Source organism: Colletes latitarsis, chromosome 1 (genome assembly GCF_051014445.1).
Source record: "Colletes latitarsis isolate SP2378_abdomen chromosome 1, iyColLati1, whole genome shotgun sequence".
Classification (NCBI taxonomy): domain Eukaryota; kingdom Metazoa; phylum Arthropoda; class Insecta; order Hymenoptera; family Colletidae; genus Colletes; species Colletes latitarsis.
In genome coordinates this window covers 21,824,870-21,849,801 of record NC_135134.1, presented here as the reverse complement: position 1 = coordinate 21,849,801, position 24,932 = coordinate 21,824,870, and positions in this window count along the sequence as shown.

The following is a 24,932-nucleotide window of genomic DNA, read 5'->3' as shown; positions in this document are numbered from 1 at the left end:
CGTCCGCCCAGACGGGGGCCCCGTATAGGGCCACCGACTGGACCACTGCCACATAGAGGCGACGAACTCGGCCCGCCGGGCCCCCCAGGTTGGGCAGGATCCGGCCCAGAGCCGCAACCATCCTTTCCAACCGGGGGACCAGGCAGCGGAAATGCTTCTCGAAACGCCAGTGGCTATCGAGGATCAGCCCTAGATACCTGATCTGGGGCTTCACCTCGATGTCAGCCCCACCCACCCGAATCAGAGGGGGTGGCGGATCCTGCCGAGGTGAATGAAACGCAATCACCTCGGTCTTATGGACCGCCACCGTCATCCCCATCCCCCTGATCCGGTCGACGACGCGTTGCGACCCCTCCTCCGCGCGACGCATGGCCCTCCCCCAGTGCGCCCCGACGGCCAGCACCAGTGTGTCATCCGCATAACACACCGTGCTGACGCCGTCGGGGAGGCCGGCCCGCAACACCGAGTCGTACGCGATGTTCCACAGGAGTGGCCCGAGGACCGACCCCTGCGGAACACCGCAGTACACCTCCCTCCGCATATCACCATCCCGGCCCGGATACTCGATCCACCTGCCGCGGAGATAATCCCCGACGACCGCCCTGAGACAAGGGGGGACTCGATGATATTCGAGTCCCCTCCTTATCTCTTCCCAGGGGAGGGTGTTAAAGGCATTGGCAATATCCAAGGATATTGCCAATGCCACCCCTCCCCGGGAGACGGCCGCCTCCGAGAGGGCCCTCACACGACGTATCGCGTCGATAGTCGATCGGCCCCCCCGGAAACCGAACTGGCAGTCGGCCAGACCGGGATTACCCCGCGACAGGTGCTCGACGAGGCGGGCAGCAATCACACGCTCGAAGAGCTTACCCACCTCGTCGAGGAGACAAATGGGGCGGTATGCGGAGGGAGACTCCGCGGGCCGACCCTCCTTCCGGAGGAGGACCATCCTCGCCACCTTCCAACTGGGGGGGAATCGCCCGTCCCTCAGGCAGCGGTCGAACAACCGCCTGAGGTCGGCCCCAAGGACGCCCTGGGTCAAGACCCAAACCCGGCCGGGCACACCATCCGGACCCGGGGCCGTGTTACGAACCCCGAGCCGTCTGATGGCCGCTGCCAGCTCCTCCTGCGTGACCCCCAGCTCGGCCGTCCACTCCACTGGGACAGCCGCCGCCGCCGGAGGACGCGGTCCCCTCTCCCCAATTGGGAAGAGTGTATTGACCACGTCCTCCAGCAGCCGGGGGTCAAGACCCTCGGTGACGGGGGGCGCCCACGGGCGGAGCTTATTCAGCACGACCTTATATGGGCGCCCCCATGGATCGTCATCAAGGGTCTGGAGGAGCTCCATCCATGCCTGGGTCTTGGCCCGTTTGATGGCGACCTGCAGAGCAACCCGCGCCACGCGGTATGCTCCATACAGGTCATCAGCTGCCCTCGCTCGCGCCACGCCGTCGCCTGTACGTTGCCGACGGCGCGCGCGGGTGTACTGGCGTCGGGCGCGGACAGTCGCGACTCGCAACTCCGCGATCGCGTCCGACCACCAGTACACCGCCCGGCGAGGAGAAGCCCGCCCGACCCGAGGCATCGCCGCGTCGCAAATACCCGCGACCAATGCTCCGAGCCGGGCGACCTCCTCCTCTATGCTCGGCAACTCGGCCGCTCCCTGCGGCCAAGTTGCAGCGAGGGCAGCTGACATCAGGGCGTCCTTGTCCAGGCGCCGAAGCGCCCAGCGGCGTGGTGGGGTGCCACGCAGGCGGCCGTGACGGGATGCACTCGCGGCGGCAGAGACCTCCATCCGGATGTACCGGTGATCGGAGAGTGTCTCTGCCCCCGCGACCACGTGCCAACCCGACACCATGCGCACGGCGTTGGGGGTCGCGAATCCAACATCCACGATGGACCCCCCATATCGCCGCACGCATGTGTGCTCCGACCCCCGGTTCAATACCCGGAGGTCGAGTCCCGCCGCCCAATCGCCCAGGATCCCGCCGCGAACGGAGGTCCTGGGGGATCCCCAAGCCACCGACTTGGCATTAAAATCCCCCAGGACCAGCACCGGCCGGGCCGCGTAGCGCTGCACGCATGCCGCGACCTCGGCCAAGTACAGCTCGAACGCAGCGTGACCACTACGGGGCGAAATGTAGCACCCCACCACAGCGACTCCCCCCCAGTCCACGGCGACGAATCCCCGACCGCGCTCCAACAAGGAGAACGGTGGGGACCCGTCGCCCCCTCCCCATACCGTCGCCACCAAGCCGTCCGCGTCGCCCACCCAATGAGGGTGATCAGGGACGCGGTACGGCTCGGCGGCGACCGCCAGGCCAATCCCCCACTCCGCGAGGACTTGGGACATCAAGTCCTGTGCCGCGCGGCAGTGGTTGAGATTGGCCTGGAGGAGGAGGCGGGGCGGCATTAATTAATGGCCGCGCCAGCCTCCTCCCGGCCGTCCGTCCCCGTAGCACCGTCCACCTCCATGGAGGACGATGCCACCGCCCTCGGCACCGGAGCCGGTGCAGCCCGCCTCTTCCTCTCCTTCCGGGAGGGGGGGGGAGCACTTCTTGCTCCCCACCCTGTGATCGGCTGGCCTCCCCATGTCCGCACACAGCGGGCAGTGGGGGGCCGCCGAGCACTGGCTCGCACGGTGCTCTTTGGCACCGCAGCGGTAACACTGACCGCTGCGGTCCACCGGCGAGGTGCACCACTGCCTCACGTGCCCCAATTCGAGGCAGCGGTGACACTGGAGCGGGCGCGGCGCGAGGATTTCCACTCGCGCCGAAACCCACCCACCCAACACCCTCCCGGATTCCGCCACCTTACGGGCGGCGGAGAGGGGGCACCGGGCCCACACCGACCCGAGGCCGGAGGGCGACCTGCGGATCTCTCCGATTCGCAGGTCCTCCACAGGACAGTCCCCCGCCCTCGCAAGGGCACGGGACACATCCTGTGCGCTGACCGAGTCGTCCAGCCCACAAACGCGCATCTCCGTGCGCTTCGTGGGCCGGGCGACCCGGACACCTCGCTCGCCCAGCTGCTCCCGGAGCCTCTGGGCGAGACGATCCGCCTTCGCGCCGCCTTCTGCACCGGGGATCTCCAGCAAGAGACCCCCGGTCACGGCCCTCTTCGCCCTCACGGAGGCGATGCCCAGCTCTTCCAGGGAGATATTCTCCCTGGCGAGCCGCATCGCCTCCGCGAGGGTCAGGTCGCCCCCCTGCGCAACGGTCAGCGTCACCGCTGCCGTTTTTGGGGGACGACCTGGTCGTGCCTTCCCGACCTTCGCGGCCTTTACCTTGGCCGCCGGCGGCGGAGGCGGAGGCTGCGGTTGCGAGGCCTTCCTCGCCGCCCGCTTCGCCTTCCGCCCCACAACCTCACTCCACGCCACCCCCCCTTGGGAGGGTGCTGTGGAGGACGCGACCACCGCGACCACGGGTACACCACCCCCCTTGGGGGTCGCGACCCGGGGCCCTGGTGCCGCAACACTGGGCGGAGCCTTCACTCCGCCCTTCTTTGCCTTCCCCGACTGTACCGGAACAGGTCGGGGAGGCACCGCCTTCCTGCTGACCGCTCTTCCGGCGAGGAGCTCCTCCCGGAAGGCGGCCAGCTTGCCATCAATCATGTCCCCAATCCTCCTCAGAAGATCGTCTTCTGAGGAGGACGGGGACTTCTTCACGGGCGGAGTGCGGGTGGAGGGGCCCGCGGTGCCCCGCACCACTGCCGCCGCACTCCGCTTATTTACCTCCGCCGAGGGACGCGGCGGTGGAGGAGGAGGGAGGATGGGAGGGAGGGCCGCGCTGTTCCACGGCGCCTCTGCCCTCCTCCTCCCCTGTCGCTCCTCCTCCAACAGGAGCTGCAGACGGGCGTTCCGCCCTCTGAGCTCCCGCGCCGCCTCCCTCATTTCCTCCGCCGCGGCCTTCAGGGCCTCCGCGCCACCGCTTTTCTGCCCCTTAAAGGCGCAGGCAGCGGCGACTTTCTCCACCCGCCTCAGGGACGAGGAGATCCTCTCCGATATCTCCTCGGTCACCTCGTCCCTGAGGCAACTCAGCCTCACCGACGGGCTCATCGCCCCGCCCACCTCGACGACGGCCTGCCCCGTCCTCTTCCTCTTAGAGCCTATGTGGCTCGTGCTGGAGGAGAAGGACGAGACCGACGCCGTCTCGTCGTCCTCCTCCACCCTCCACGAAGCCGGACCTGGCGCTGAGTGGGGCGCAAGCGCCGCCACCCTAACCCCAACCCCGTCTCCGTCCTCCCCAACCGACAAAACCCGCCCCATCCCCATTTTATTTTCTGTGTCCATAATAGTCCCACGAGATGGTCGGAAATAAAGGTCCACCCGGGCAGAGCCGCCTTACCCGGGTAAGCCTAATACTCCGGGGGTTCGGCAGGTGCCCCGGAGGTGGTCGCTTGGGATTGGGCCTTCTCCCCCAACCATGCATCCCATCGCCGCGCACCATAGCTTAGGATTGGAGGGCGATTTTATAGAGTCGCCATACTCGTGGCCCAGGCGGCTAAGCCAAGACCCCCGTTCCTCCTGCCGTCACGTACCATTCACAAAACCAATAGGGAATTGTGAATGGGTCGTTGTGACGACCAACAGGAGGCTTACGGTGTGTGTATGACTCGGGTACCCCGGGTTCGTTAAGCCCGTACTGCAGCTGAAAGGCTGGCAGCCCCTGAGGGGATCAGTCTCATACTTCCGTATTCCTCACATACCTCTTGAACAGATCCTGGGTCTTTTCTGGTTTGGATCACATAGTAGTGTGGTACCACACTGAAACAGTCGATTAAACATGGTTTTGATCAATATTTTAGAGGATAACTCATGTTAGGTCAGAGTTGGGTCTAGGATTTGCCCTCATCAGGCTCATACTTTCGCATATTTCTCATACTCGATGGCCAGATTCTGGGCTTTTTCTGGTTTGGATCACGTAGTAATGTGGTTCCACACTGAAACAGTCGACTAAACCAGGTCTCGATCAGTATTTTAGAGGATAACGCATATTAGGTCTGGATTAGGTCTGTGATTTGACCTCATCAGGGTCATACTTTCGCATACTTCTCATACTTGTTAGCCAGATCCTTTGCTCTTTCTGGTTTGGATCACATAGAAATGTGGTACCACACTGAAACAGCCAATTAAACCTGGTTACGATCAATATTTTAGAGGATAACGCATGTTAGGTCTGGATTAGGTCTGGATTAGGTCTGGGATTTGCCCTCTTCAGTCTCACACTTTCGCAATCTTCACAAACTTCTTGAACAGATCCCGGGTTTGTTCTGGTTTGGATCACATAGTAATGTGGTACCACCCAGAAACAGTCGACTAAACCTGGTCACTATCAATATTTTAGAGGATAACGCATGTTAGGTCTAGGTTAGGTCTGGGATTTGCTCTCATCAAGCTCATACTTTCGCATATTTTTCATACTCGATGGCCAGATTCTGGGTTTTTTCTGGTTTTGATCGCGTAGTAGTGTGGTACCACACTGAAACTGTCGACTAAAGCTGGTCTCGATCAGCATTTTCGAGGATAACGCATGTTAGGTCTGGATTAGGTCTGGATTAGGTCTGGGATTTGCCCTCATCAGTCTCATACTTCCGCATTCTTCAGATACTTCTTGAACAGATCCTGGGTTTTTTCTGGTGTGGATCACATAGTAGTGTGGTACCACACTGAAACAGTCGATTAAACATGGTTTTGATCAATATTTTAGAGGATAACTCATGTTAGGTCAGGGTTGGGTCTAGGATTTGCCCTCATCAGGCTCATACTTTCGCATATTTCTCTTACTTGTTAGCCTGATCCTTTGCTCTTTCTGCTTTGGATCACGTAGTAATGTGGAACCACACTGAAAGAGACGATTAAACGTGGTTCCGATCAATATTTTTGAGGATAACGCATGCTAGGTCTACGTTAGGTGTGGGATTTGCTCGCACCAGACTCATACTTTCGCATATTTCTCATACTTGATGGCCAGATTCTGGACTTTTTCTGGTTGGGATCACACAGTAATGTGGTTCCACACTGAAACAGTCCATTAAACCTGGTTTCGATCGATATTTTAGAGGATATCGCATGTTAGGTCTAGGTTAGGCCTGGGATTTGCCCTCATCAGGGTCATACTTCTTTTTTTTTTTTTTTATTGTCGTGGGGAATATCGTCGAAAGACTCCCTCCCACCTCTTTGGGGAGAGGCGGGAGGGTTGTGTGGGATTCCCCGCGCCCGTAGAATGACGGGCGCGGGACCTACCTACTAGAAACCCCACGGTGACCCTTCCGCACGATTTGGGAGGATACCGGGAATTGCTCGAAGCATTCTTCCGGTATCCTCCCCGTGCCCGCGCTTTGCGCCCATCCCCGGGGGGGACAAACGGTCCCCCCGGTAGACACACTGTCTCATAGCGGCAGGACGGGGCCACTCCATCCCGCCGCCATCCGTCCCGGGGTCGCATTTAGTGGCGGGCTGCGAGCCTCAACTCGCAACCGCCTGCGATCCCGTTTCTACCCCTCGGCGGCCGTGAGCTGATGGCCGCTCCAGGCCACCGAGGGTGCCTCCCCGTGGGCCGGACCCACCCGGTCCGACCCATCGCCGCCTGGCGGGAGGAGGCTCCCCTCAGGGCCCCCCTCCCAGCCAGGGTCATCCGCCGCGTAAAGGCCGCCGCCCGCGACGCCCTCGCGCCACCATACGAGCGCGAGCTTCAGCGGCCTCCTTTTGCAGCATTACGGTCTCGCAGAAGGAGGCCACGGCCCTCCACTTCCTCTCGCTGCCTCATGCGACACGGTCCGGTAGCCGCGGACGACCCTCAGCGCCATCCGCCTCTGCACCCGACGCAGCATCGTCATGCTGCGCCGGGAGGCCGCCAGGTCGTCCGCCCAGACGGGGGCCCCTTATAGGGCCACCGATTGAATCATTGCCACATAGAGGCGGCGAACTCGTCCCGCCGGGCCCACCAGGTTGGGGAGGATCCGGCCTAAAGCCGAGACCATCCTCTCCGAAGCAGGCAGCGGAAATGCTCCTCGAAGCGCCAGTGGCTATCGAGGATCAGCCCCAGATACCTCATCCGGGGCTTCACCTCGATACCAGCCCCACCCACCCGGATCAGAGGGGGTTGCGGATCCTGCCGAGGTGAGTGGAACGCTATCACCTCGGTCTTATGGACCGCCACCGTCATCTCCATCCCCCTGATCCGGTCGACGACGCGTTGCGCCCCCTCCTCGGCGAGGCGCTTGGCCCTACCCCACTGAGCCCCGACGGCCAGCACCAGTGTGTCATCTGCGTAACACACGGCACTGACGCCGTCGGGGAGGTCGGCCCGCAACACCGCGTCGTACGCGATGTTCCACATGAGTGGCCCGAGGACCGACCCCTGCGGAACCCCGCAGTAGAGCTCCCTCCGCATATCACCATCCCGGCCCGGATACTCGATCCACCTGCCGCGGAGATAATCCCCGACGACTGGCCTGGGACACGGTGGTACCCGATGATATTCGAGCCCCCTCCGTATCTCCCCCCAGGGAAGGGTGTTAAACGCGTTGGCAATATCCAGCGATACCGCCAACGCCACCCCTCCCCGGGAAACGGCCGAATCCGAGAGGACCCTGACCCGACTAATCGCGTCGACCGTCGACCAGCCCCCCCCCGGAAACCGTACTGGCAGTCGGCCAGGCCCGGAGCACCCCGCGACAGGTGCTCGACGAGGCGGGCATCAATCACTCGTTCGAAGAGCTTGCCCACCTCGTCGAGGAGACAGATGGGCCGGTATGCGGTTGGAGACTCCGCGGGCCGACCCTCCTTCCGGAGGAGGACCATCCTCGCCACCTTCCAACTGGGGGGGAATCGCCCGTCCCACAGGCATCGGTTAAACAACCGCCTGAGGTCGGCCCCAAGGACGCCGTGGGTTAAGACCCAAACCCGGCCAGGCACACCATCCGGACCCGGGGCCGTGTTGCGCGCCCCGAGCCGTCTGATTGCTGCGGCCAGCTCCCCCTGCGTGACCCCCGGCTCGGCCACCCACTCCAACGGGGCCGTCGCCTCTGCCGGAGGACGCGGTCCCATCTCCCCAATTGGGAAGAGAGTATTGACCACGCCCTCCAGCAGCCGGGGGTCAAGACCCTCGGTGACGGGGGGCGCCCACGGGCGGAGCTTGTTCAGCACCACCTTATAAGAGCGCCCCCAAGGGTCGTCATCAAGGGTCTCGAGGAGCTCCTTCCATGCCCCGGTCTTAGCCCGTTTGATGGCGACCTGCAGAGCCATCCGCGACATGCCGTATGCCTCATACAGGTCATCTGCCCTCGCTCGCGCCACGCTATCGCCTCTCCATAGACGACGGCGCGCGCGGGTGTACTGGCGTCGGGCGCGGACCCTCGCGTCTCGCATTTCCGCGATCGCGGCCGACCACCAGTACACCGCCCGGCGAGGTGAAGCCCGCCCGACCCGGGGCATCGCCGCGTCACATATGTTCGCGACCATCCCCCCGAGCCGGGCGACCTCCTCCTCTATACTCGGCAACTCGGCCGCCCTCTGCGGCCAAGTTGCAGCGAGGGCAGCTGCCATCAGGGCATCCTTGTCCAGGCGCCGAAGCGCCCAGCGGCGCGGTGGGTTACCACCCGGACGGTGGTGTCGGGATGCATCCCCCGCGGCGGCAGAGACCTCCATCCGGATATACCGGTGATCCGAGAGTGCCTCTGCCCCCGCGACCACGTGCCATCCCGACACCATGCGCACGGCGTTGGGGGTCGCGAATCCAACATCCACGATAGACCCCCCATATCGCCGCACACACGTGTGCTCCGACCCCCGGTTCAGTAACCGATGGTCGAGTCCCGCCGCCCAGTCGCCCAGGATCCCGCCGCGAACGGAAGTCCTGGGGGACCCCCACGCCACCGACTTGGCGTTGAAGTGTCCCAGGACCAGCACCGGCCGGGCCGCGCAGCGTTGCACGCATGCCGCGACCTCGGATAGGTACTGCTCGAACGCGACGTGACCGCTGCGAGGCGATATGTAGCACCCCACCACGGCGACTCCCCCCCAGTCCACGGCGACGAATCCCCGACCGCGCTCCAGCATGGAGAACGGCGGGGACCCGTCGCCACCTCCCCATACCGTCGCCACCAAGCCGTCCGCGTCGCCCACCCAATGAGGGTTATTAGGGACGCGGTACGGCTCGGCGGCGACAGCCAGGCCAACCCCCCACTCCGCGAGGACTTGGGACATCATATCCTATGCCGCGCGGCAGTGGTTGAGGTTGGCCTGGAGAATGAGGCGGGGCGCCATTAATTACCGACCGCCCCAGCCTCCTCCCGGCTGTCCGTCCCCGTGGCACCGTCCACCTCCATGGTGGGCGATGCCACCGCCCGCGGCGCCGGAGTCGGAATGGCCCGCCTCTTTCTCTCCTTCCGGGAGGGGGGAGAGCACTTCCTGCTCCCCACCCTGTGGTCGGCTGGCATCCCACTGTCCGCACATAGCGGGCAGTGGAGGGCCGCCGAGCACTGGCTCGCGCGGTGGTCCTTTGCCCCGCAGCGGTAACATTGACCGCTGCGGTCCACCGGCGAGGTGCACCACTGCCTCACATGCCCCAATTCGAGGCAGCGGTGACACTGGAGCGGGCGCGGCGCGAGCATCTCCACTCGCGCCGAAACCCACCCCACCAAAACCCTCCCGGATTCCGCCAATTTATGGGCGACGGAGAGGGGGCAGTGGGCCCACACGGACCCCAGGCCGGAAGGAGATCTGCGGATCTCCCCGACCCGCAAATCCCCCTCAGGGCAATCCCCCGCCCTTGCTAGGGCACGCGCCACGTCCTCCGCGGTGGCCGAGTCGTCCAGCCCACACACGCGCATCTCCGTGCGCTTCGTGGGCCGGGCGATCCGGACACCCCGCTCGCCCAGCTGCTCCCGGAGCCTCTGGGCGAGTCGGTCGGCCTTCACGCCGCCGTCTGGACCGGGGATCTCCAGCAGGAGACCCCCAGTCACGGCCCGCTTCGCCCTGACGGAAGCGATGCCAAGCTCTTCCAGGGACACATTGTCCCTGGCGAGTCGCATCGCCTCCGCGAGGGTCAGGTCGCCCCCCTACGCAACGGTCAGCGCTACCGCTGCCGTTTTAGGGGGGCGGCCAAGTCGCGCCTTCGCGGCCTTTCCTTTGGCCGCGGGCGGCGGGGGCGGAGGCTGCGCCTGCGAGGCCTTCCTCGCCGCCGTCCTCGCCCTCCGCCCCACCACCTCGCTCCACGACACCCCCCCTTGGGGCGGTGCCGCGGAGGACGCGGGAACCGGGACCACGGGTACGCTTCCCCCCTTGGGGGTCACGACCCGAGGCTCCGGAGTCGCCACGGTGGGCGGAGCCTTCGCTTCCCCCACCTTCGACTTCCCCGGCCGTGCTGGCACTGGTCGGGGTGGCACCACCCTCCCACCGACCGCTCTTCCGGGGAGGATCTCCTCCCGGAAGGCGGCCAGCTTCTTCTCAATCATGTCCCCTATCCTCCTCAGGAGATCGTCCTCTGAGTCGGACGGGGACCTCTGCGCGGGCGGAGTGCGTGTGGAAGGGCCCGTGGAGGCCCGCACCACCTCCGCCGCACTCTGCTTCCTAACGGCCGCAGGGGGGCGCGGCGTAGGAGGAGGGAGGACAGGAGGGAGGGCCGCGCTGTTCCAGCGCGCCTCTGCCCTCATCCTCCCCCGTCGCTCCTCCTCCAACAGGAGCTGCAGACGGGCGTTCCGCCCGCTTAGCTCCCGCGCCGCGTCCCTCATCATTTGGGCCGCCTCCCACAGAGCCTTTGCCCCGCCGCTCTTCTGCCCCTTAAAACAGCAGGCAGCGGCCACTTTCTCCACTCGTCTCAGGGACGAGGATATCCTCTCCGATATCTCCTCGGTCACCTCGTCCCTGGGGCAGCTCATCCGGACAACCGGGCTCATCGCCCAGCCCACTTCATTGACGGCCTGCCCCGTCATCTTTCTCTTGGAGCCTATAAGGCTCCTGGTGGAGGAGAAGGACGAGACTGACGCAGTCTCGTCGTCCTCCTCCACACTCCACGAAGCCGGGCCAGGCGCTGGAGGCGGCGCGAGCGCCGTCACTCCAGTCCCAACACCGCTTTCCTCCTCCCCCTCTGACTTACCCGGTCCCATCCCCGTTTTAATTTTATACTCCATATTATTCCCACGAGCAGGTCGGAAGAAAAGGTCCGCCCGGGCAGAGCCGCCTTACCCGGGTAAGCCTATATACTCCGGGGGTTCGGCAGGTGCCCCGGAGGTGGTCGCTTGGGATTGGGCCTCCTCCCCCAACCATGCAACCCATCGCCGCGCACCATAACTTAGGATTGGAGGGCGATTTTATAGAGTCGCCATACTCGCGGTCCCAGGCGGTTACGCCAAGGCCCCCGTTCCTCCTGCCGTCACGTACCATTCACAAAACCAAAAAAGGAATTGTGAATGGGTCTTTGTGACGACCCACAGGAGGCTTACGGTGTGATAAGCATCAGGTACCTCGGGGTCGCTACGCCCCGCACTGCGGCCGACGATTGCCGGACACAGCCCCTGAGGGAATCAGTCTCATACTTCTGCATTCTTCACATACTTCTTGAACAGATCCTAGATTTTTTCTGGTTTGGATCACATAGTAGTGTGGTACCACACTGAAACAGTCGATTAAACATGGATTTGATCAATATTTTAGAGGATATCTCATGTTAGGTCGGAGTTGGGTCTAGGATTTGCCCTCATCAGGCTCATACTTTCGCATATTTCTCTTACTTGTTAGCCAGATCCTTTGCTCTTTCTGGTTTGGATCACGTAGTAATGTGGTACCACACTCAAACAGTCGATTAAACCTGGTTTCGATAAATATTTTAGAGGATAACGCATGTTAGGTCTAGGTTAGGTCTAAGATTTGCTCTCATCAGGCTCATACAATCGCATATTTCCCATTCTTGTTGGCCAGATCCTGGGCTTTCACTGGTTTGGATCACGTGGAAATGTGGTACCACACTGACACAGTCAATTAAACCTAGTCTGGGTCAACATTTCAAAGGAAAACGCATGTTATGTCTGGGTTAGGTCTGTGATTTGCCCTCATGAGGCTCATAATTTCGCCTGTTTCTCATACTTGTTAGCCAGATCCTTTGCTCTTTCTGGTTTGGATCACGTAGTAATGTAGTACCACACTCAACCAGTCGATTAAACCTGGTTTCGATCTATATTTTAAAGGATAACGCATGTTAGGTCTAGGTTAGGCCTGGGATTTGCCCTCATCAGGGTCATACTTTCACATTCTTCGCATACTTGTTGGCCAGATCCCGGGCTTTTTCAGGTTTGGATCACGCGGTAATGGGGTATCACACTGAAACAGTCCATTAACCCTGGTCTCGATCAATATTTTAGAGGATAACGCATGTTAGGTCTGTGTTCGGTCTGGGATTTGACCCCATCAGGGTCATACTTTCGCAGTTTTAACATAAATGTTGACCTGATCGAGGGTCTTTTTCTGCTTTGGATCACGTAGAAATGTGGTATCACACTGAAACAGTCAATTAAACCTGGTTTCGATCAATATTTTAGAGGATAACGCAAGTTAGGTCTAGGATAGGTCTGGGATTTGCCCTCATCAGGGTCATACTTTCGCATATTTCTCATTCTTGTTGGCCAGGTCCGGGGCTTCCACTGGTTTGGATCACGTAGTAATGTGGTACCACACTGAAACAGTCAATTCCACCTAGTCTGGGTCAACATTTCAAAGGATAACGCATGTTAGGTCTGGTTTAGGTCTGGGATTTGCACTCATCAGGCTCATACTTTCGCATATTTCTCATTCTTGATGGCCAAATTCTGGGCTTTTTTCGGTTTGGACCACGTAGTAATGTGGTACCACACTGAAACAGTCCATTAAACCTGGTTTCGATCAATATTTTGGAGGATAACGCATGTTAGGTCTATGTCAGGTCTGGGATTTACACTCATCAGGCTCATACTTTCGCATTCCTCACATACTTGTTGAACAGTACCTGGGCTTTCTTTGGCTTGGATCACGTAGTAATGTGGTACCACACTGAAACAGTCGACTAAACCTGGTCTCGATCTATATGTTAGAGGATAACGCATGTTACGTCTATGTTAGGTCTGGGATTTGCCCTCATGAGGCTCATACTTTCGCATGTTTCACATACATGTTGAACAGATCCTGGGTTTTTTCTGGATTGGATCACGTAGTAATGTGGTACCACACTAAAACAGTAGCTTAATCCTGGTCTCGATCTATATTTTAGAGGATAACGCATGTTAGGTCTAGGTTAGGTCTGGGATTTGCCCTCATCGGGGTCATACTTTCACATTCTTCGCATACTTGTTGGCCAGATCCCGGGCTTTTTCAGGTTTGGATCACGTGGTAATGTGGTATCACACTGAAACAGTCCATTAACCCTGGTGTCGATCAATATTTTAGAGGATAACGCATGTTAGATCTGTGTTATGTCTGGGATTTGACCTTATCAGTGTCATACTTTCGCAGTTTTAACATACCTGTTGACCTGATCGAGGGTCTTTTTCTGGTTGGATCACGTAGAAATGTTGCACCACACAGAAACAGTCAATTAAACCTGGTATCGATCAATATTTTAGAGGATAACTCATGTTAGGTCTAGGTTACGTCTGGGATTTGCATTCGTCAGGCTCATGCTTTCGCATATTTCTCATACTTGATGGCCAGATTCTGGCCTTTTTTTGGTTTGGATCACGTACTAATGTGGTACCACACTGAAACAGTTCATTAAACCTGGTTTCGATCAATATTTTAGAGGATAACGCATGTTAGGTCTAGGTTAGGTCTTGGATTTGCTCTCATCAGGCTCATAGTTTTGCTTATTTCTCTTACTTGATGGCCAGATTCTGGGCTTTTTCTGGTTTGGATCACGCAGTAATGTGGTTCCACACTGAAACAGGCTATTCAACCTGGTTACGACCAATATTTTAGAGGATAACGCATGTTAGGTCTAGGTTAGGTCTTGGATTTGCTATCACCAGGCTTATACTTTCGCATATTTCTCATTATTGTTGGCCAGATCCTGGGCTTTCACTGTTTTGGATCACGTAGTAATGTGGTACCACACTCAAACTGTCGATGAAACGTGGTTTCGATAAATATTTTAGAGGATAACTCATGTTAGGTCTAGGTTAGGTCTGAGATTTGCTCTCATCAGGCTCATACAATCGCATATTTCTCATTCTTGTAGGCCAGATCCTGGGCTTCAACTGGTTTGGATCACGTACTAATGTGGTACCACACTGAAACACTCGACTAAACCTCGACACGATCAATATTTTAGGGTATAACGCGTGTTAGGTCTAGGATAGGTCTGGGATTTGCTCTCATCAGGCTCATACTTTCGCATATTTCTCATACTTGATGGCCAGATTCTGGGCTTTTTCAGGTTTGGATCACGTGGTAATGTGGTATCACACTGAAACAGTCCATTAACCCTGGTCTCGATCAATATTTTAGAGGATAACGCATGTTAGGTCTGTGTTACGTCTGGGATTTGACATCATCAGTGTCATTCTTTCGCTGTTTTAACATACATGTTGACCTTATCGAGGGTTTTTTTCTGGTTGGATCACGTAGAAATGTGGAACCACACAGAAACAGTCCAATAAACCTGGTTTCGATCAATATTTTAGAGGATAACACATGTTAGGTCTAGGTTAGGTCTGGGGTTTGCACTGATAAGGCTCATACTTTCGCATTTTTCTCATACTTGATGGCCAAATTCTGGGCTTTTTCTGGTTTGGATCACGTAGTAATGTGGTACCACACTGAAACAGTCGACTAAACCTGGTCTCGATCTATATTTTAGAGGATAACGCATGTTAGGTCTATGCTAGGCCTCGGATATGCCCCCATTAGACTCATACCTTCGCATATTTCTCATACTTGATGGCCAGATTCTGCGCTTTTTCTGGTTTGGATCACGTAGTAATGTGGTACACACTGAAACAGTCGACTAAACCTGGTCAAGATCACAATATTTTAGAGGGTAACACATGTTAGGTCTGGATTAGGTCTGGGATTTGCCCTCATCAGTCTCATACTTCCGCATTCTTCACATACTTCTTCAACAGATCCTGGGTTGTTTCTGGTTTGGGTCACATAGTAGTGTGGTACCACACTGAAACAGTCGATTAAACATGGTTTTGATCAATATTTTGGAGGATAACGCATGTTAGGTTTAGGTTAGGGCTTGAATTTGCCCTCATGAGACTCACAATTTCGCATTCTTCACATACTTGTTGAACAGATCCCATGTTTTTTCAGGTTTGGATCACGTAGAAATGTTGTACCACACTGAAACACTCAATTCAACCTGGTTTCGATCAATATCTTAGAGGATAACGGAAATTAGGTCTAGGATAGGTCTGGGATTTGCCCTCATAAGGGTCATACTTTCACATTTTTCGCATACTTGTTGACCAGATCCTGGGCTTTTGTCGATTTGGATCACGTAGTAATGTGGTACCACACTGAAACAGTCGACTAATCCTGGTCTCGATCTATATTTTAGAGTATAACGCATAATAGGTCTGGATTAGGTCTGGGATTTGCCTTCATCAGACTCATAGTTTCGCATTCTTCACATACTTGTTGAACAGATCCTTGGTTTTTTCCGGTTTGGATTACATAGTAGTGTGGTACCACACTGAAACAGTCGATTAAACCTGGTTTCGATCAATACTTTACAGGACAACGCATGTTAGGTCTAGGTTAGGCCTTGGGTTTGCCCCCATCAGACTCATACTTTCGCATTCCTCACATACTTGTTGAACAGTACCTGGGTTTTTTCTGGTTTGGATCACGTGGTAATGTGGTACCACACTGAAACAGACCATTAAACCTAGTTTCGGTCAATATTTTAACGGATAACACATGTTAGGTCTAGGTTAAGCCTGGGATTTGCCCTCATCAGACTCATACTTTCGCATTCTTCACATACTTGTTGAACAGACCGAGGGTTTTTTTCTCGCTTGGATCACGTAGAAATGTATTACCAGACTGAAACAGACCATTAAACCTGGTTTCGGTCAATATTTTAGAGGATAACACATGTTAGGTCTAGGTTAGGTCTGGGATTTCCACTCATCAGGCTCATACTTTCACATTTTTCGCATACTTGATGGCCAGATTCTGGGCTTTTTTTGGCATGGATCACGTAGTAATGTGGTACCACACTGTAACAGTAGACTAAACCTGGTTCGATCTATATGTTAGAGGATAACGCATGTTAGGTCTATGTTAGGTCCGGGATTTGCCCTCATGAGGCTCATACTTTCGCATATTTCTCATACTTGTTGGCCATATCCTTGGCGTTTTCTGGATTGCATCACGTAGTAATGTGGTACCACGCTAAAACAGTAGCTTAATCCTGGTCTCGATCTATATTTTAGAGGATAACGCATGTTAGGTCTGTGTTAGGTCTGGGATTTGACCTCATCAGTGTCATACTTTCGCAGTTTTAACATACCTGTTGACCTGATCCAGGGTTTTTTTCTGGTTGGATCACGTAGAAATGTGGCACCACACAGAAACATTCAATTAAACCTGGTTTCGATCAATATTTTAGATAACACATGTTAGGTCTAGTTTAGGTCTGGGATTTGCATTCGTCAGGCTCATGCTTTCGCATATTTCTCATACATGATGGCCAGATTCTGGCCTTTTTTTGGTTTGGATCACGTAGTAATGTGGTACCACACTGAAACAGTCCATTAAACCTGGTTTCGATCAATATTTTGGAGGATAACGCATGTTAGGTCTATGTCAGGTCTGGGATTTACACTCATCAGGCTCATACTTTCGCATTCCTCACATACTTGTTGAACAGTACCTGGGCTTTCTTTGGCTTGGATCACGTAGTAATGTGGTACCACACTGAAACAGTCGACTAAACCTGGTCTCGATCTATATGTTAGAGGATAACGCATGTTACGCCTATGTTAGGTCTGGGATTTGCCCTCATGAGGCTCATACTTTCTCATTTTTCACATACATGTTGAACAGATCCTGGGTTTTTTCTGGGTTGGATCACGTAGTAATGTGGTACCACACTAAAACAGTAGCTTAATCCTGGTCTCGATCTATATTTTAGAGGATAACGCATGTTAGGTCTAGGTTGGGTCTGGGATTTGCCCTCATCGGGGTCATACTTTCACATTCTTCGCATACTTGTTGGCCAGATTCTGGCCTTTTTTTGGTTTGGATGACGTAGTAATGTGGTACCACACTGAAACAGTTCATTAAACCTGGTTTCGATCAATATTTTAGAGGATAACGCATGTTAGGTCTAGGTTAGGTCTTGGATTTGCTCTCATCAGGCTCATAGTTTTGCTTATTTCTCTTACTTGATGGCCAGATTCTGGGCTTTTTCTGGTTTGGATCACGTAGTAATGTGGTACCACACTGAAACAGTCGACTAAACCTGGTCTCGATCTATATTTTAGAGGATAACGCATGTTAGGTCTATGCTAGGCCTCGGATTTGCCCCCATTAGACTCATACCTTCGCATATTTCTCATACTTGATGGCCAGATTCTGCGCTTTTTTTGGATTGGATCACGTAGTAATGTGGTACCACACTGAAGCAGTCGTCTAATTCTGGTCTCGATCCATATTTTAGCGGATAACGCATGTTAGGTCTGGATTAGGTCTGGGATTTGCCCTCATCAGTCTCATACTTCCGCATTCTTCACATACTTCTTCAACAGATCCTGGGTTGTTTCTGGTTTGGGTCACATAGTAGTGTGGTACCACACTGAAACAGTCGATTGAACATGGTTTTGATCAATATTTTAGAGGATAACGCATGTTAGGTTTAGGTTAGGGCTTGAATTTGCCCTCATGAGACTCACAATTTCGCATTCTTCACATACTTGTTGCACAGATCCCATGTTTTTTCAGGTTTGGATCACGTAGAAATGTTGTACCACACTGAAACACTCAATTAAACATGGTTTCGATCAATATCTTAGAGGATAACGCAAGTTAGGTCTAGGATAGGTCTGGGATTTGCCCTCATCGGGGTCACACTTTCACATTTTTCGCATACTTTTTGACCAGATCCTGGGCTTTTGTCGATTTGGATCACGTAGTAATGTGGTACCACACTGAAACAGACCATTAAACCTGGTTTCGGTCAATATTTTAGAGGATAACACATGTTAGGTCTAGGTTAGGTCTGGGATTTCCACTCATCAGGCTCATACTTTCACATTTTTCGCATACTTGATGGCCAGATTCTGGGCTTTTTTTGGCTTGGATCACGTAGTAATGTGGTACCACACTGTAACAGTCGACTAAACCTGGTTCGATCTATATGTTAGAGGATAACGCATGTTAGGTCTATGTTAGGTCCGGGATTTGCACACATCAGGCTCATACTTTCGCATTCCACACATACATGATGAACAGATCCTGGGTTTTTCCTGGATTGGATCACGTAGTAATGTGGTACCACACTAAAACAGTAGCTTAATCCTGGTCTCGATCTATATTTTAGAGGATAACGCATGTTAGGTCTAGGTTAGGTCTGGGATTTGCCCTCATCGGGGTCATACTTTCACATTCTTCGCATACTTGTTGGCCAGATCCCGGGCTTTTTCAGGTTTGGATCACGTGGTAATGTGGTATCACACTGAAACAGTCCATTAACCCTGGTGACGATCAATATTTTAGAGGATAACGCATGTTAGATCTGTGTTATGTCTGGGATTTGACCTCATCAGTGTCATGCTTTCGCAGTTTTAACATACCTGTTGACCTGATCGAGGGTCTTTTTCTGGTTGGATCACGTAGAAATGTGGCACCACACAGAAACAGTCAATTAAACCTGGTATCGATCAATATTTTAGAGGATAACTCATGTTAGGTCTAGGTTACGTCTGGGATTTGCATTCGTCAGGCTCATGCTTTCGCATATTTCTCATACTTGATGGCCAGATTCTGGCCTTTTTTTGGATTGGCTCACGTAGTAATGTGGTACCACACTGAAACAGTTCATTAAACCTGGTTTCGATCAATATTTTAGAGGGTAACGCATGTTAGGTCTAGGTTAGGTCTTGGATTTGCTCTCATCAGGCTCATAGTTTTGCTTATTTCTCTTACTTGATGGCCAGATTCTGGGCTTTTTCTGGTTTGGATCACGCAGTAATGTGGTACCACACTGAAACAGGCTATTCAACCTGGTTTCGGTCAATATTTTAGAGGATAACGCATGTTAGGTCTAGGTTAGGTCTTGGATTTGCTATCACCAGGCTTATACTTTCGCATATTTCTCATTCTTGTTGGCCAGATCCTGGGCTTTCACTGTTTTGGATCACGTAGTAATGTGGTACCACACTCAAACTGTCGATGAAACGTGGTTTCGATAAATATTTTAGAGGATAACTCATGTTAGGTCTAGGTTAGGTCTGAGATTTGCTCTCATCAGGCTCATACAATCGCATATTTCTCATTCTTGTAGGCCAGATCCTGGGCTTCAACTGGTTTGGATCACGTACTAATGTGGTACCACACTGAAACACTCGACTAAACCTCGTCACGATCAATATTTTAGGGTATAACGCGTGTTAGGTCTAGGATAGGTCTGGGATTTGCTCTCATCAGGCTCATACTTTCGCATATTTCTCATACTTGATGGCCAGATTCTGGGCTTTTTCAGGTTTGGATCACGTGGTAATGTGGTATCACACTGAAACAGTCCATTAACCCTGGTCTCGATCAATATTTTAGAGGATAACGCATGTTAGGTCTGTGTTAGGTCTGGGATTTGACACAATCAGTGTCATACTTTCGCAGTTTTAACATACATGTTGACCTTATCGAGGGTTTTTTTCTGGTTGGATCACGTAGAAATGTGGAACCACACAGAAACAGTCCAATAAACCTGGTTTCGATCAATATTTTAGAGGATAACACATGTTAGGTCTAGGTTAGGTCTGGGATTTGCACTGATCAGGCTCATACTTTCGCATTTTTCTCATACTTGATGGCCAAATTCTGGGCTTTTTCTGGTTTGGATCACGTAGTAATGCGGTACCACACTGAAACAGTCGACTAAACCTGGTCAAGATCACAATATTTTAGAGGGTAACACATGTTAGGTCTAGGTTATGTCTGGGATTTGCACTGATCGGGCTCATACTTTCGCATTTTTCTCATACTTGGTGGCCAAATTCTAGGCTTTTTTTGGATTGGATCACGCAGTAATGTGGTACCACACTGAAACAGTCAATGAAGGCTGGTTTCGATATATATTTTAGAGGATAACACCGGTTAGGTCTGGGTTACGTCTGGTATTTGCAATCATCTGCCACATACATTCTCATTTTTCGCATACTTGTTGGCGAGATCCTGCGTTTTTTCTGGTTTGGATCACGTAGTAATGCGGTACCACACCGAAAGAGTCAATTAATCCTGGTTGCGATTAATATTTTAGAGGATAACGCCGGTTATGTCTCGGTTAGGTCTGTGATTTGCCCTCATCTGTGTCGTGCTTTCGTATTTTTCGCATACTTGTTGGCCAGATCCTGGGCTTTTTCTGCTTTGTATCACGTAGTAATGTGGTACCACACTGAAACAGTCAATAGCAGCTGGTTCCGAATAGTATTTTAGAGGATAACGCCGGTTATGTCTGGGTTAGTTCTGGTATTTGCAATCATCTTGGTCATACTTTCGATTTTTTCGCATACATGTTGGCCAGATGCTGGGTTTTTTCTGGTTTGGATCCCGTAATAATGACGTTCCACACCGAAACAGCCAATTAAACCTGGTTTCGATTAATATTTTAGAGGATATTGCCGATTATATCTCGGTTAGGTCTGGGATTTGCCCTCATCTGGCCCGTACTTTCGCATTTTTCGCATACTTGAATGGCCAGATGCTGTGTTTTTCTATTGTTAGGATCACGTAGTAATGTGGTATCACACTGAAACAGTCAATTAAACCTGGTTGCGATTAAAATTTTAGAGGATAGCGCCGGTTATGTCTCGGTTAAGTCTGCGATTTGCCCTCATCTGGCCCATGCTTTCGCATATTTCTCTTAGTTGTTAGCCAGATCCTTTGCTCTTTCTGGTTTGGATCACATAGAAATGTGGTACCACAGTGAAACAGTCAATTAAACCTGGTTTCGATCAATATTTTAGAGGATAACGCATGTTAGGTCTAGGTGAGGCCTTGAATTTGCCCACATCAGACTCATAATTTCGCATTCTTCACATACTTGTTGAACAGATCTCATGTTTTTTCTGGTTTGGTTCACGTAGAAATGTGGTACCACACTGAAACAGTCAATTAAACCTGGTTTCGATCAATATTTTAGAGGATAACGCATGTTAGGGCTAGGTTAGGCCTGGGATTTGCCCTCACCAGGCTCATACTTTCGCATTCTTCACATACTTGTTGAACAGATCCTGGGATTTTTCTGCTTTGGAACACGTAGTAATGTGGTACCACACTGAAAGAGACGATTAAACCTGGTTCCGATCAATATTTTTGAGGATAACGCATACTAGGTCTACGTTAGGTGTGGGATTTGCTCGCATCAGGCTCATACCTTCGCTTATTTCTCATACTTGATGGCCAGATTCTGGGCTTTTTCTGGTTGGGATCACACAGTAATGTGATTCCACACTGAAACAGTCCATTAAACCTGGTTTCGATCGATATTTTAGAGGATATCGCATGTTAGGTCTAGGTTAAGCCTGGGATTTGCCCTCATCAGGGTCATACTTTCACATTTTTCGCATACTTGTTGGCCAGATCTCGGGCATTTTCAGGTTTGGATCACGTGGTAATGTGGTATCACACTGAAACAGTCCATTAACCCTGGTCTCGATCAATATTTTAGTGGATAACGCATGTTAGGTCTGTGTTCGGTCTGGATTAGGTCTGGGATTTGCCCTCATCAGTCTCATACTTCCGCATTCTTCACATACTTCTTGAACAGATCCTGTGTTTTTTGTGGTTTGGATCACATAGTAGTGTGGTACCACACTGAAACAGTCGATTAAACATGGTTTTGATCAATATTTTAGAGGATGACTCATGTTAGGTCTGGATTAGGTCTTGATTAGGTCTGGCATTTGCCCTCTTCAGTCTCATACTTTCGCATTCTTCACAAACTTCTTGAACAGATCCTGGGTTTGTTCTGGTTTGGATCACATAGTAATGTGGTACCACCCAGAAACTGTCGACTATACCTGGTCACGATCAATATTTTAGAGGATAACGCATGTTAGGTCTAGGTTAGGTCTGGGATTTGCTCTCATCAAGCTCATACTTTCGCATATTTCTCATACTCGATGGCCAGATTCTGGGTTTTTTATGGTTTTGATCGCGTAGTAGTGTGGTACCGCACTGAAACTGTCGACTAAAACTGGTCTCGATCAGCATTTTCGAGGAGAACGCATGTTAGGTCTGTGTTCGGTCTGGATTTGGTCAGGGATTTGCCCTCATCAGTCTCATACTTCCGCATTCTTCAGATACTTCTTGAACAGATCCTGTGTTTTTTGTGGTTTGGATCACATAGTAGTGTGGTACCACACTGAAACTGTCGATTAAACCAGGTTTCGATCAATATTTTAGATGATAACGCATGTTAGGGCTAGGGTAGGCCTTGGGATTAGCCCTCACCAGGCTCATACTTTCGCATTCTTCACATAGATGTTGAACAGATCCTGGGATTTTTCTGCTTTGGATCACGTAGTAATGTGGTACCACACTGAAAGAGACGATTAAACCTGGTTCCGTTCAATATTTTAGAGGATAACTCATGTTAGGACAGAGTTGGGTCTAGGATTTGCCCTCATCAGGCTCATACTTTCGCATATTTCTCTTAGTTGCTAGCCAGATCCTTTGCTCTTTCTGGTTTGAATCACATAGAAATGTGGTACCACAGTGAAACAGTCAATTAAACCTGGTTTCGATCAATATTTTAGAGGATATTGCCGATTATATCTCGGTTAGGCCTGGGATTTGCCCTCACCAGGCTCATACTTTCGCATTCTTCACATACTTGTTGAACAGATCCTGGGATTTTTCTGCTTTGGAACACGTAGTAATGTGGTACCACACTGAAAGAGACGATTAAACCTGGTTCCGATCAATATTTTTGAGGATAACGCATACTAGGTCTACGTTAGGTGTGGGATTTGCTCGCGTCAGGCTCATACCTTCGCTTATTTCTCATACTTGATGGCCAGATTCTGGGCTTTTTCTGGTTGGGATCACACAGTAATGTGATTCCACACTGAAACAGCCCATTAAACCTGGTTTCGATCGATATTTTAGAGGATATCGCATGTTAGGTCTAGGTTAAGCCTGGGATTTGCTCTCATCAAGCTCATACTTTCGCATATTTCTCATACTCGATGGACAGATTCTGGGTTTTTTATGGTTTTGATCGCGTAGTAGTGTGGTACCGCACTGAAACTGTCGACTAAAGCTGGTCTCGATCAGCATTTTCGAGGAGAACGCATGTTAGGTCTGTGTTCGGTCTGGATTAGGTCTGGGATTTGCCCTCATCAGTCTCATACTTCCGCATTCTTCAGATACTTCTTGAACAGATCCTGTGTTTTTTGTGGTTTGGATCACATAGTAGTGTGGTACCACACTGAAACAGTCGATTAAACATGGTTTTGATCAATATTTTAGAGGATGACTCATGTTAGGTCAGAGTTGGGTCTAGGATTTGCCCTCATCAGGCTCATAATTTCGCATTCTTCACATACTTGTTGAACAGATCCCATGTTTTTTCTGGTTTGGATCACGTAGAAATGTGGTACCACACTGAAACAGTCCATTAACCCTGGTCTCGATCAATATTTTAGAGGATAACGCATGTTAGGTGTGTGTTCGGTCTGGATTAGGTCTGGGATTTGCCCTCATCAGTCTCATACTTCCGCATTCTTCACATACTTCTTGAACAGATCCTGGGTTTTTTGTGGTTTGGATCACATAGAAATGTGGTACCACACTGAAACAGTCAATTAAACCTGGTTTCGATCAATATTTTAGAGGATAACGCATGTTAGGTCTGGATTAGGTCTGGATTAGGTCTGGGATTTGCCCTCTTCAGTCTCATACTTTCCCAATCTTCACAAACTTCTTGAACAGATCCTGGGTTTGTTCTGGTTTGGGTCACATAGTAATGTGGTACCACCCAGAAACAGTCGACTAAACCTGGTTTCGATCAATATTTTAGAGGATAACGCATGTTAGGTCTGGATTAGGTCTGGATTAGGTCTTGGATTTGCCCTCTTCAGTCTCATACTTTCCCAATCTTCACAAACTTCTTGAACAGATACTGGGTTTGTTCTGGTTTGGGTCACATAGTAATGTGGTACCACCCAGAAACAGTCGACTAAACCTGGTCACGATCAATATTTTAGAGGATAACGCATGTTAGGTCTAGGTTAGGCCTTGAATTTGCCCTCATCAGACTCATAATTTCGCATTCTTCATAAACTTGTTGAACAGATCCCATGTTTTTTCTGGTTTGGATCACGTAGATATGTGGTACCACACTGAAACAGTCAATTAAACCTGGTTTCGATCAATATTTTAGAGGATAACGCATGTTAGGTCTAGGTTAGGCCCTGAATCTGCCCTCATCAGACTCATAATTTCGCATTCTTCACATACTTCTTGAACAGATCCTGGGTTTGTTCTGGTTTGGATCACATAGTAATGTGGTACCACCCAGAAACTGTCGATTAAACCAGGTTTCGATCAATATTTTAGATGATAACGCATGTTAGGGCTAGGTTAGGCCTTGGGATTTGCCCTCACCAGGCTCATACTTTCGCATTCTTCACATACATGTTGAACAGATCCTGGGATTTTTCTGCTTTGGATCACGTAGTAATGTGGTACCACACTGAAAGAGACGATTAAACCTGGTTCCGATCAATAT